Genomic DNA, 12988 nt, shown 5'->3' with positions numbered 1-12988 from the left:
CCAGGAATGTGGGTTTTGACAGCTGGCAGCCTGGGCAGAGGAGCCACAGTGCTTCCGGCGTCTCGCTTCCCTCACCTCAGCTTTTCTTCCCTCTCCCTGAAATGGTACAGTGAGATTTTCATGCTGCACAAATAAAGCAAATTCATATCTATTCATTGCCATCTCGTCCTCATGTTCAAGCCTCTCAAATTTTAATTTGGGAGCTTTTAGAAAGGCAAATTTATTTGTGACACCATCCAAATTCTATTTTATTGGAATTCTATTCTCAAAGGATGCAGTTGACTCCTGAGAAAGCTGTGGGCTTCTCCTTTTGATATTTTCCCAAATAGGGTGTGTGTGTGTGTGTGTGTGTGTGTGTGTGTACATGCATGCACATTCACTTTTGGATTCTCTGCATATCTTATGTACAAATACATAATGCATATTCACAAGGCAGCCACAGAAGTGTGTATATATACATATGTATTTATCACATATATGTGTGATACTGTGCCGACTCCTGTGAGCCAATATTTAAGTTCTATTTAATTTATGTAACAAACATTTAATAAGGTACTTACGATTCATTAAACACCATCCTAGGCCCTGGGCATAAAGCAGAGAGCGAGTCAGATGAAAACTAAAAAGACTCAGTCTTGGGTAGCTAATATTTAAATTCATGGGATTCGTAATAAAAGGTTGCCAACAAATGCAAGGAAATGTGTATTAAAGGCATTGAGTGAGCAGACTATGGGGTAACGCCACAGACCAGTCTACATAGAGAACGACCCTTCCTGAGTGCAACAGTGGTGTCAGGGCTCCTTGCCATTGATGACCTCTCAGGGCTACTGGGGCTTGGGGTCCAGTAGAGTAAGAACTTCTAGATCATTCTAAAATGTCAATGAAAAGAGATGGTAACAGGTTGGTGGAATATTTCTATGGTAACCTGTACGATTTGTGCATATATGTGTGCGCACATGCTTAAGCGCCTTGGTGTGTGTGCCTCTCTCTCTCTCTCTCTCTCTCTCTCTCTCTCTCTCTCTCTCTCTCTCTCTCTCTCCTCTCTCTCTCTCTCTCTCTCTCTCTCTCTCTCTCTCTCTCTCTCTCTCTCTCTCTGTGTGTGTGTAGGCCAGGGAACAATCTTGGTTTTTGGGTGTTGTTCCTGAGGCACCATCTACCTTGTTTTCTGAGACAGTCTGTCACTGGCCTGGAATGGTTAGGCTAGGCTGGCTGGCCACGAGCCCCAGGGATGTGTGCTAGGATTACAAGTGAGTGCTATAATGCATAGCTTTTAAAATCCTGGTTTTGAGTGAAACTCAGATCCTCATGCTTGTAAAACAAGTACTTTACAGACTGGGCTGTCTCCCTGGATCCCTGAGGGACCTTTTATCTTCTTAGCCCACAATGATGCTGGATTGTGTGTGACTTTGGTTCTATCCTACCCGTTTCCAGGCTTCCACACTTCTTCCTCCTCTGTAAAACCTTCCTTGCTCTTACAAGTTAGAACCAATATTCATAGACGCCCCATATCTGTGCGACTCATCCAGCATCTGACATGCCTAGCTCTTTCAAAGAGCACTCGGAACTTCAGGGTGCTGGCTCTGCCCATGGGGCACTCACTCTCATCCCAGCACTAGGGCAGACATGCCACCTGTAATTGCAGATGGAGTTCCAGGTGGATGGCAGAGGCATATGCGGGATGTAATAAGGGCAGTGGTGGTAGGGAGGTGGGGGCAGGGTGCTCTTAGAGCTCCAGGGCCTCCTAAAGGAAGCCTTGGGACCTTTCAGAGTCCTCCCCATCACCCCTGTAGCTGTGATGGTCATATGCTCTGCTCTGCAGTTTAATTTTTTTTAGACAGCACTTAAAATATGGTGATAAAAATACATATTATATAATATTTGGAAAAACATCTAAGCCCAAAGAAGAACATAAAAACCACTTCCAATCCTACAGCTGCCGCCTAGATTTGACTCTTAGGAACATGCTGGTGGGTACACTTTCCAGTTTATTCTCCCGTGCATATTTTTCCGTAAACCCAAATGGGGTAGGTTCCATCTAATTATTTTTACTGGGCTGAAATAACCCTGTGGGCAGAACCAACGTCCTTCACGGATGTAGTTGTAGACATTCCCTGAGTGTTCTTTGATTAATCACTGCTTCACTATTTTTCTTTCTTTTTGAGGAAGTGCCTTGTTAATTGGCCCAGGCTAGCCTTGAGTTTGGAATCTTCCTACCTCAGCCTCCCTCCCACACGGCGGGGTTACAGATGTGCACAATCGCGTCCAATGTATGCCTAGGAACTCAGGTTACTTTTGTTTTGAGAGTGCAGACCTTGTATATCCCAGATTGCTCTCTAACTTGCTATGCAGCTGCTGATGACCCTGGACATCTGAGCCTCCTCTCTCCATCTCCCTTTATTTAGACCAGAGGCACACACTACCACCTCCAGCTTACGCAGCACTAGAGATAGAAACAAAGGCTTTGTGTATGCTAGGCAAGCACTCTGCCGTCTGAGCTGTAGCTCAGCCCCATATCTTTTTAAACCACTTTTAATTGGCTTTTTCATTCCACATAGCAACATGGAGTAAATATCTTGATGAGGTCCTTGTATATTATGTTTATTTTAATGGCTGCATACTATTCCACATGCCACTATTAGATGTCATTTTTAATTTTTAGGGTTTTTTTTTTTGATGTTGTGACATTCTAATTTGTAAGTAGCATAAACTACTGGAAATGAATTGTAAATGATAAGCTGTTCACATCCTCTATAATTTTCTGAGTAAACCCGGCACCTAACATGGGCGATTTTATTTTGTTAGATATCACCTTTCAATATAATTTTTGTACAGATTTCTAGAAGGAACCTTAGGTCAAAGCCTGTATACATTTTAAAGGCTTTTGACATTTGGTACATCTGGCAGACAGATGTCAGCAATTTATACTGCCACTAGCACCATATGAGAGGATCCTGGGTATTAATAAATTAATTAATTTTAAAATAAAGCCACCAGTGGTGGTGCACACTTATAATCCCAGCACTTGGGAGGCAGAGGCAGGTGGATCTCTGTGAGTTCGAGGCCAGTCTGGTCTACAGAGTGAGTTCCAGGACAGCTAGAGCTACACAGAGAAACCCTGTCTTGAAAAAGCAACCCCCACAAAAGCCTAAGCCACATTCAAGAATTGCCAATTTAATGGCCATAGTCACCATGGGGCAGGAAAGTAGATGATTTCTTGTTTGGTCTACATTTCTCACTGCCTGTATAGATGTCCTTTTTTTCATTATCTAAACAGAATTTTCTGGACTGGTAGTGTGGTTCCGCAGCAGGGTGCTTGTCTAATATTCATGAGGCTCTGGGTCCCATCTCCAGCCCCGCCCAAAACATTCCTATTTATGTCCTGTGCTATTTTTTTTATGTAATGTTTTCTATTGAGTGCTAAAATAGATTGATAACTGCTAAAATGTATTATGCCAGACACTGAGAAGTTTACATGCTATTCATTTTCTTCCTTCCTACAACCCCATGAGGTATGTGCAGCGATTAGCCCACTGTAAGTGCTATATATCTCCATGGCTGTGACATTTTGTCATCTGCACATCGTGTTTTTCCAATGTGCGCTGTCTTTTAATTGACCTTTGAAGGTTTTGTACTTACAGTTTCAAGGTTTTACACAACTATATAAAAATGTTAGTGCATTTTATTCTTTTATGATTTAACATTAAAAATTAACATTCACAGTTGGGCAGTGGTGGGCCAAGCCTTTAATCCCAGCACTTGAGAGGCAGAGGGCAGGTAGATCTCTGTGAGTTCAAGGCCAGCCTGGTTTAGATAGTTCTAGGACTGCTAGGGCTACACAGAGAAACCCTGTCTTGAAAAACCAAAAACCAAAACAAACAAATAGCATTCACATATCTAATTTCACATGGTTAATTTAGAATTTATTTTGATTATGGGATGAGAACTTCGATACCCTTGTTGTTGTGCTGGTAATTAAACCCAAGGCCTTCCACATGCTAGGCAATTGCTCCATCACCAAGATACAGACCTCCTAAATTCTTTATGTTTTGAGACAAGGTCCCAGTAAGTTGTCCAGAATGGTCTGAAACTCATGATGTAGACCAGGCTAATCTTGGCTCACATGCTATTTCCCTAAAACCTCTTGTAGGGTAATCCATCCTTTCTCTTCTGTTTGAAATGGCCTCTCCAGGCTGGACTGAAAATTCTAGTTGGTTCCAGATATTTTTGTTCCATCTCAAGGACATGTCTGTGTATTTTCCCACCACAACTATGCTTTAAATTACGGTAGTTTCACAATACGCATCAATGTCAATAAAACTGCTCCATCTGACCTCCTCCCTTTAGTCCTCTTTTACAAAGTTTTCTTGAACATTCCGTATGAGTCTTTTTTTCCTCCCAGGGAACACCGGATACCTTAAACTCCAATAAAAACATTTTTAAGAAAAGATTTATTTATTTATTTTTATTTTATGTATGTGGGTATTTTGCCTGCATGTGTGTCTGTGCACTGTGTGTGTTTGTGCAGTGTGCATGGAGGCTAGAAAAGGGTGTTAGGTTCCTTTGAACTGGAGTAGGTATATTGTGGTTAGCTACCAAGTGGGTGCTGGGAATTAAACCTGGGTCCTCTGGAAGAACAGCCAGTTCTCATAACTGTTGAATCCTCTCTGCAGTCTATAACAATTTTATATTGGATTGAAATAACATCATTGTCTATCAAATTAGAGACTATCAACTTACAAGCTGACATGTGTCCATGTACACCTGCATGTCTATCTACCTATGCATATATTTATGTATCTATCTACCTACTTACATATTCATGTATCTGTCACCTATTTCTTCAAGCCTTTCACATATTTTCTGAAACATTTCATTGAAAATTTTCACATTTATTGGATGTTTTCTTGCTGTTTCCCACCCATTTACTAGTGTAACATATAAATGGATCTATCACACCTTCTGAAGTATCAGTACAAACATGATGGGTTCTGTGCTTCTAAGTGTCAAGGACATTTTAAGAGGTGCTTCTTAGATGTGGAAATGTGGTGATTTCAGAGCCTTTCTATGGTTAAGAGGACCACTATGTGGAGTGTTTACGATGGCAACAGAAGCAGACAAATCCCATCAAGCCCCAAAAAATACAGTTCCTTTGATGTGGTGGACACCCCGTACCCAAATGTGGCTTCACATTTCGTGTTGCCAGAGTCTGAGAGTCAGATGTCAGCAAACCCAGAGGAGGCATTACGAGCAGCATTCTAGACTGGCATGGGCACCAGGCTATTGGTCTATGGATCATCTGGTTTCCCCAGCAAATCTCAGATGGTGTACTGTGTATGTGTGTGTGCATATGTATGCTTATTTCATTTCTCCATGGGGTTTTGAGTCTCTTGAGGCTATTTAATACCAACCTTCTATAGCTTCCTACTATACTTAGCAGTTGAGAAATACAGGGGTGGGGGAATGGAGGTGTGTGCCTGGTCAGTCATGTGTGGGTTAAGTCATCTTTTGCTACTGAAACTATCAACGACATGGTCAATAGTATGGGATGGAAAGAAGGCTTCTCTACCCAGCATATGGTGCCAGCTCTGGGGAGAGGATGCATCAGCCATCGCAGTTCCCATGTCTTCTCCCATGCTGTCTGAGAAGACATTCTTGCCTAGGTCAAGAAATAGCTATCTAGTCAATGTCAGTGCCCCAGATGGTGATGCCCATAGGGGCCTTCGTGGTCATGCCGCCGATTTGTCGTCTAAACTGGCAGTATCCTGAGGCCGGGAAGATGAGCCATCTCACCAAAGTCAATAAACTCATGGTAGTCAGGTTCATGATCTCCTTGGAAGCCATCTTGTGGCCTAAGCCAGTCTGGAAACTACAGAGCACTTTGCTGTGGGAGAGAAGAGGGAAGGGGAATCGAGGATGCTTGCAGATAGGTGCCATACCTATTTCAACAAACCACTCTTCCTAATAGTGCCACTTCCGATGAGATTAGGGGGGGCAATTACATTCAAAGTACCAGAGCAGAGGATGCTGCAAACGATGAGCAGTGGTGTGTGGTCCATGCTGGAGGGTGAATGATTATTGGAGGAAGCTGTGAGAAGACCTCTACTAGGCCTGTGCAATCAGAAGGACTTGGGGAAGAGAGGAACAATGCTATGTTAGCCTGGCTGCCCACTATAAAAGCATCAAAGGCAGTACAATCAGAACTGGTACTCTAGACAGGATAAGAGTTGATGCCAATGCACACAATGGAGCTCAGGGCACAGGTTTGGACATGCACCAGTGTAGGAAGGAGGCAAGAGGAGGCTTCCCAGGGGGCTGGGAAACTGGGACAAGCACCTTGAGATGGCTAGGGAACAAGAGAGTGTGGAATTGGGTGCTAAATTGTGCGGCACAGCCTGTACTAAGTGGGAGGTGGGGGGAAGGGCCAGGTCCTGGAGTCCCAAGGAAGGCACCTGAAACCAGTGGACTTTGAATGGAATCATTTCAAAAGAGCAGTGTTCAGAGAGACAGAGTGCCAGGGGGCCGGGGGTGAGGGAGAGAATTACCCATACTTTTTTTTTTGTCTTCTGTGTTTTGTACTTTGATATGTTGAGACTCATTTGTTCTGGAAATATGTCCCTGCCATGGCTGGCTACTTCCTAAAGACTCTAAGGCACGCCTGCAAAGCACACCTGTCACGTACACACCAACCAGCCCTGGGCCCATCCTTTCCATCACTTCCTTTCCCTAACTCTCTCATACCTAGCCAATATTCTCCTGCCCTGCACCACTCTAGGGCAGGTATCAGACAGCTGGAGCATACCCCTATTGCCCCAGAACCTGCTGATAATGCCAGCTCACCAATCTTAAGCTCGTTAGCACTTGCTTGCCCTGGTTCTGCTCTTTGCCTCCAGAAACCACAGAAAAGGCTCCAGGCCACACTCTCCTCTGCCACCTCTGCTTCCTGACACACCCAGGGACTTCCCCATGTGGCCTTGTGTGGCACAGCCTGACAGGCCTACTCCTGTTGAAACTGTGAGTAATAAAAACTTTCAGTAGCATTGATCTCTCCATGCCATGTCTATAAATCATGACCTTGATGCCCCTGGGAAGAAGGAAGGGAGGGAGGGAAGTAGGGAGTCAGGGAGGCAACCATCACTTCCAGGGGTCATTGGTATGTCAAAGGACCAGATTTTGCAGGGAGACAAACTAGGGTAAATATTCTGCTGTTTCCTTTTACTCTCCCAGGTTGCCTAATTTGGTCTTCTCTCCTTGTGCAACATTCCCATTTTGTTTACTGACGAGGTGAGTCTGGGCTTCAAGTCAAGTCACAACTTCTTCCTGTGTGTGGCCCTTTCAGCCAGGTCTTCAACTCTGTTTTTTCATGCTACATTCATTGGCAGTTCTAAAAAGCCAATGGGGAAGACAATTTTGGAGCTAAAGATGGGTGGATGAGGAAAGCTTTTCTGGTACCCCTAAAGTCACAGCCAGGGCCAAGTGAAAGCCCAAATGCCAGGTTTTGATTTCTGAAGGGAGAGAAGGTGAGAGCTGAGCTGCCTGGGGTGAGCTTCCCCTTTCTTTCCCATTAGTCAGATCCAAAAGATGGGTCCCTTGGCACCCCCGGAGAATGAGCTAACCACCTACTAATCTCCAGTGGTTCACCAGACGTGAGCTGGAGGGTGGCTTCTCTCATCTCAGCAATGTCAGGGTACTAGAGACTAAGAGTTAGGACCCTTCCTTCATTGTGGACCTTGGATCTCAGTGTCTTCATGGATATGACCAGATGAACCTGCTACTATTTCTAGAGATCTAGAAGACTATGAAGCAGGGAAGAGCCAATCTATCGTGGCAGGCTTGTCCCAGTTTCAGGCATGTGTTGGGACTCTCTCTCTCTCTCTCTCTCTCTCTCTCTCTCTCTCTCTCTGTGTGTGTGTGTGTGTGTGTGTGTGTGTGTGTGTGTGTGTAGAGGTCAGTGTTGGCCATCTTCCTCTATTGCTCTCCACCTTACTTTTTGAGACAGGGTTTCCCACTGAACCTGGAACTTACTGATTAGCTAGACTAACAAGGACCTAGGACCCTCTTATCTCTGCCTCCTAGTGCTAGGGATTCGAACTCAGGTCGTGCATGTAAGTACTCTGTCCACTGACCCACACCCCCCCCCCCAACCCGGGGGCTTTTGACGATTTACAGAAAGGAAATAAAAGATTTCCTCTTCTCAGAGTCCTTCTAGGGCATATAGTCTCTGCTAGCCAGTTGCCCTGATAAACAGTGCCTTGGGCTATAGGGGACACATAGCATGTGCCAGAGTCCCTGGAGCAACAGTTCAGATTTACTCCTAGGAATCTGAGCCAGACTGGGGCAGGTGGCATGCTAGCTGCTCAAGTGGAGTGTCCTGCCCAAGGAGGGGCTGCAGAGGGCAGCAGATGTGTGTCTTGGAGCCAACACTCACTGCTCAGGATTCTTCTTTACCACTTATCACTGAGAGCTGAATGAATGGCCCCTTTCTCCACCCATCCCCATCCTACCTGATTTCAAAGCCCCACCCACCCTCACCTCTTTACCTACCCGACCACTACAGCTTCTCTGAGGGCCAGGCTCTCTGTTGTGACATTCCTCTAGCCACACACGCTCCCTCCCACCCCTGCCTCCAGAACATAAACGGGGCAGGTGTCCCAAGCAAGTTTGTTGACTGATGAAGCCGTACTGAGGAAATATTAATGGGCAGAGAGTCCCTTTCTCCCCAGAAGGGAGGCCATTCGCAGGTGGGGGTACTGAGGGTACATGTTCTGTGTGAACTTAGGTGATCTCATGAGAGCCTAGCTTCAGCCCCGTGAGGTGCCTGGTGAATCTGACTTTACAGATGGGGGCTCCCTGAGGGTCATAAGCACATGGACCCAGGTCCACCAGACGCCTGTGTTCCTGCTCCTGCTACTCAACTACACTGCTTCCTGGCTTTTCTCTCTAGAAACACCTGTTTCTAATGTGCAGCAGGCCAGGGGACACGGGCAAGGTCTCCACAAGCAGTAGAAGAGGGGTCATGACTGGAGCTCTGGGCACCAGCAGCCTTAAGGCCACTTTCCAGGAGATGAAGGATTCTTGGCAGGGGGAGGGGACTGGGGAGACAGCATACGTCTTAAGGAAAGGGATGGGCAGGACCTGAGCTTACCTCCTCAGAAGCAGTTTTGCACAACACATAGATGGGCACCCACACACACAGTGCGCACACAGGCACACATACACACATGCCTCCCTACCCCGGAGCAACATGGCTTCCCAGCCACCTCGACCCTCCCCCCACCAAACCCCGTCTCCCTCCTACCCTATATGTGCAATCTTGTGAAAACTCCACCACTCTTAAGGTTAATAAGGCTCATTTGCTTAAGATAGCACCTGTTTCTATGGTGACTCCTGCCACCCAGAATCTGTTCATCAACGGAGACAAGAGAACAGTGACTTCCACCCTCTTTGAAAGGAAAGAGCTAGTTCTTAGTGAAAGGTTTGATAGGCCAGCAGCCCATAGAGCTCTGTGCATTTGTCCTTCACCCCTGGAGGGGGTGTCCATCTGTGTGCCCCTCCCCACCGTTCCACAGATCTGCTGAGCTCCTCCACAGGAGTATGGAGGAACTCTGGACTGGCTTCCTCCTCCTCCTCCTCCTCTTCCTCCTCCTCCTCCTCCTCCTCCTCCTCTTCCTCCTCATCTCTTCCTCCCTCTCCTCCTCTCCATCCTCTTCCTCCACCCTCCTCCTCTTCATCCTTCTCCTCCTCATCTTCTTCCTTCCTCTCCCTCCTCTCTGAGAAACAAAACTCCAGTGAAGTAGAGCACTGTACTCTGGGTCACCAGCTACTTGTTCCTTGGTCTCTGCTCTCCACACTAGCTCCACGAGGGTTCTGAGAGGCAGAGCAGGCTAGCTGATGAACCCTAGGATGCCCCAGAGTCTTTCTCCGTAGCCTCGTTGTCACACCCTAAGTCTATAGCCTTAGCAGGTCTAGATTCCTGTAGCTACCCACCCACAAGCATACCTCCTGGCTGGGGCCTTATCCATCCCCAGTGTAGCCAGGATGCTGCTGGCTCCTCCACCAGCTTCTCCTAAACGAGAGGTGCTCAGGACCCACCCTACTCTGTGGCCCACGGTGGTCTTCTGGTAAATAACTCAGGTTTGCAACACCGACTGGCAGTAGTACTAACCACTAGTGGCAGCTCACTAGGGAGGTAGGTTCCCAGGCAGGTGTGACTAACCATAAAGCCCCACTGAGAAGTGATTCTCCTTTTAAAATTAGTGAGAGCAGCTTCCATGTTCTCCCTCCAGCAATGCCCCTCTTGCTGGTATTTGGAAATACTCCGTAGGCTGGGAGAGCAAGCATGCAGAGAATTGCTTGGAACTTACAGCTTGCTTTGTGTGTTCTGAGACCTGGGAGAGCAGGTTGTGCTCATGAACCATTTTTTTTTTTTTTTTTTTTTTTTGCAGGAAGATTGAGGCCTGCTCTGTAGAGAATCAGGCCCAGAGCTCTTTTCTGTGGGAGCTTGGTACCAACCAGCACCGAAGCCCACCTGTCTATCTCAGTTTGTAAGTGGGACATAAGAGATCCACCCAAGAGCAGAGTCTATCGCAATGTCACCCCAGCTGGCCAGTGGCCTGGCAGACAGGCCTTCTGAATCCCGCTCCCAAACTCTGAAGTGTCGTCATCCAGTCCCCATCAAGACAGAGCTGACTTGCCACGACTTCCAAAGTCCTGTATACCCCAGCCTCTCTGCCTTTCTTATCTCCTCTAATAAGAACAGAACTCTGCTAGATCAATGCAGGCTCCTGATGGGCAGAATCTGAGTCCCACAGTTGACTGTCAATCTAACCCAGCCTCTGGCCCCAGCCCTTCAAGGCAGCTTCTCCTTGAACATCTGCAAGAATAACTCACTTCCTCTCTCAAGGCAGCAGGACCTGACTGCAAGCACCCAGCACACCTTGCTGTGCTAGGCTCCTGTTATGCCCTCCTGTGACTTCAGATTCTTTCAGTCTCCTATTTGACATCTCCACAAGGAGATCCAAGAGGCCTTTTAGCATGACCTTGTCCAAGTGTCTCAGAACACTGTATATGAGATTTACCCCTTGAGTTCTGAGTGTCTAAAACAACATCGTTAACTAGGAACTGGAACTTAATTATCTCACACAACCCAAACTTGAGAGATGTTCCACGGCAATACTCCACCCCCCCCCATCATCTCTCAAGCACATCTGCCTCACCTGGGGAGCCTTAAAAATAAGTGGATACGGAGCTCTACCCCCATGGCTCTGATTTAACTGCTCTGGGTGTGTTTCCAGGGAGGCTCTTGGTGAATGGTAAGGAACATTAGAACCTCCATTTTTTCGTAGTCTCTCTCGTCATCTCACTGACCTCCTCTCCTGAATACTTGCCCTAGACCACTAGCTCCACACTGGAGTCCTCTCCCTTTACCTTGTTGCCTTCTCTTTACTTGGTGACATGGAGAGCATCTACTTGGCTCACAGGCCCATACCTCTGGGGAGTCTGCTCTTAGTCCTCTTTCTGATTCCCCATGGTCCCCAAGACTTCACTCCATCCCAACACTCCCCACTCTGTGCCAGTCATTAGTTTTCTTTCCTGGTCTCTGTCGCCAGGCAGGAAGTTCTTTAAAAAGAAGGGATCTGACAGCACCAGCTTGCAGATGACTGAATGGGACCTATTGCTCAGGGTGTGCTGAGCACATACTGAGTGAATGAATGAAGAGTGAATGGACAGACATGGTTTAAACAGGTCAGAGGAAGAGCATCCACGAGCATCTTCAGCCATCAAAAGCCTCTTCCTTTTCTGATGTGGCCTAAGATTATCCTGTCTTAACTCCTGCATTATGGTTTGACGTTCTATTATTATCTGAAAATTCAGATTTAAATTAGCTTAGGAATTAACACCAACTCGTCTTGATCTTTTCCTTCATGAACCTCTGACATGCCAGATCTTCCCCATCCTGAATGCGCACAACTGATTTGAAGCCTAAATATAGAACTTTGCATCAATCCCTATTAAATCCTTTTTTTTTTTTTTTTGCACTGAGGGCCCCTACTTCCTGTTTGTCAAAAGCAACCGTTTTATGTTCCTTATCATTAACTACTTCTCGAAACTCTGTGTGACCCACAAACATGGTGGCATGCTATCCCTAAGGCACAGAAAAAGGCAGTGGCTTGTCACCAGTGACCTACTTCACAACCACTGCTAATTCATTTGTCAATACTCTTCAGGACTGGTTTGTTAATGAGTCACAAACCCATATCACGCCACAGTCATTGAAGCCAAGTCTCCCCTCCTCACCCACGGGCTCCCATGATTGGTACAGTTTAAGCCTTTGCTAGTCAAGATGTGCTGTGCTTGCTTAAAGCTCCCTTCTGTCCAAGGGACCAATGCATGTGCCAGTGAAGACATCAAAGTGGTCTGGAATGACTGGTTTTTAGTGACTCTGTGTGGATTCCTCCTGTTGAGTTTCTCAGATGGTCTGTTTATTAAAATCTTGTTGAATTCTGATAAGGATTGGCTAGAGTGATGCTTCCAGTGGCTAAGAAACAGAACTGGCTGGGTCCAGTTGCCAGCATCCACTTCAGACAACTCACAACCACCTGTAATTCCAGTTCCAACAGGCCGGACACCTTTCTTCTGGCCTCCACAGGTATCCGTGTTCATATAGTGAAATACATAAACTTAGGAACACACACACACACACACACACACACACACACAAACACACACAAAGTGAAATAAAGAAAAGTTAAAAATAAACATTTTTTCTTTTGATGAGGAAACTGATGAGTTTAGGACACTGTGCTGTCCATTCCCATTTCTGAAGGTTTCATGACTATGTATGTCATAGCCCTTTCTGGACCCCGAAGGTGTAATTCATCTGGAGCTACTGGCCTATTGAAAGCTCCTCATTTTTGCAGACTGCAGAAGAGCTTGTAGGATGAAGGGACAAAGCAAATAATGGTTCTCAGAGGCTATGGCTACAGAAGGG

General features: G+C 46.3%; 1 protein-coding gene across 1 annotated transcript in view; it reads right to left on the bottom strand.

Annotated features, from left to right (window-relative positions):
- The window catches only part of Pebp4 (phosphatidylethanolamine binding protein 4), a 204504-nt gene that overhangs the window by 74472 nt on the left and 117044 nt on the right, over positions 1 to 12988 (bottom strand). The window lies entirely within an intron of this gene.

The sequence above is a fragment of the Cricetulus griseus genome (assembly GCF_003668045.3).
Source record: "Cricetulus griseus strain 17A/GY chromosome 1 unlocalized genomic scaffold, alternate assembly CriGri-PICRH-1.0 chr1_1, whole genome shotgun sequence".
Classification (NCBI taxonomy): domain Eukaryota; kingdom Metazoa; phylum Chordata; class Mammalia; order Rodentia; family Cricetidae; genus Cricetulus; species Cricetulus griseus.
Note: the sequence above shows the minus strand (reverse complement) of the source record. Positions and strands in the feature narration are given on the sequence as shown.